Here is a 1,071-nt window from a genome sequence, read left to right as displayed (position 1 = left end):
TTAATTTCATCCACTCACTTATTCCCTTAATCTCCAGTAGATGCTGGTTACCTGGCACCAGGAGATGCGCTAGGCTGGGGTGATGCCTAAGACGTGATCCCTGGCTTGTGCAACTCACCATACTGGAGAAGGGATGGTCACATATCAGTTAATGGTGCTACAGCAGGTAAGGGCAGACCGAGAAGTAAGAGATACAGCAGAAGCACAGGAAAAGAGGGACTGGGGTCTTCTTTGTGGTAGACTGTGCTGTTCATTGCAAATACACACTGTTCTTCTCTGTGGCAAAGATACTCCCCTACTATTGTTTATATACGTCCCTCTATTAATGTCAGGCTTGGCCATGGAACTTCCTTTGGCCAATTCAATGATGTATACCATTTTGAGTCAGAAGATTTAGAAGCCAGAATGTGGCCTGTCCAGCAAGTATGGGTTGTTCTGTCAGTCAGTCTGGGTCCTGAAGTGGAGCTGACATGGGATGGTCATTCAGATTAAGCAAGAAATACATTGTTTAAAGCTATTGAGGTTTCAGGGTCCTCGGTTAGTGCCACATACCCTAGTAAATTCTGACTGATGTACTTCTGTCTTTGTATCCTAGTGTGTGGTGCACAGTAGCTGCTCTGTAAAAAGTTGTTGAATGACTGAAGCACTGAAGGGATTAGATGGGCTTGAATGCGAGTGAGGAAGAGAGGTTCAGAGAGGTTCAGTGGGGTCTAGAAGGCCTTTTGTGAAGAAGTTCAGCAGGAGTTGGCCATGAACTTTTCCAGATGAACTTGACAGGAAAGGCTCACAGTGCTTTTGTTTCTCTTTATGTCTTCTCTTTGTTGCCTATGTCACACACAAGCTTTGGAAGCAGATTCTGCTGATGAGTCAGAAAAGAAGTGATATTAAGAGGGTATTGGGTGGCTCACAGAACCACTGGGGAGGGGGCAGTGTGAAAGAGAAGCAGACTTGGGGCTAGGTTTCCAGGAAGAACACCACAGAAATTCTCTGAGAAGGCAGTGTTTCCCAACTCCATTAGTAAGAGTAAAAATAAATGGCTGTGACAAAGACACTCAAAATACAACAGTTTTA

This window comes from Martes martes, assembly GCF_963455335.1.
Source record: "Martes martes genome assembly, chromosome: 12".
Classification (NCBI taxonomy): Eukaryota; Metazoa; Chordata; class Mammalia; order Carnivora; family Mustelidae; genus Martes; species Martes martes.
The sequence above is the reverse complement of the archived record's forward strand: the minus strand, read 5'-3'. Positions refer to the sequence as shown.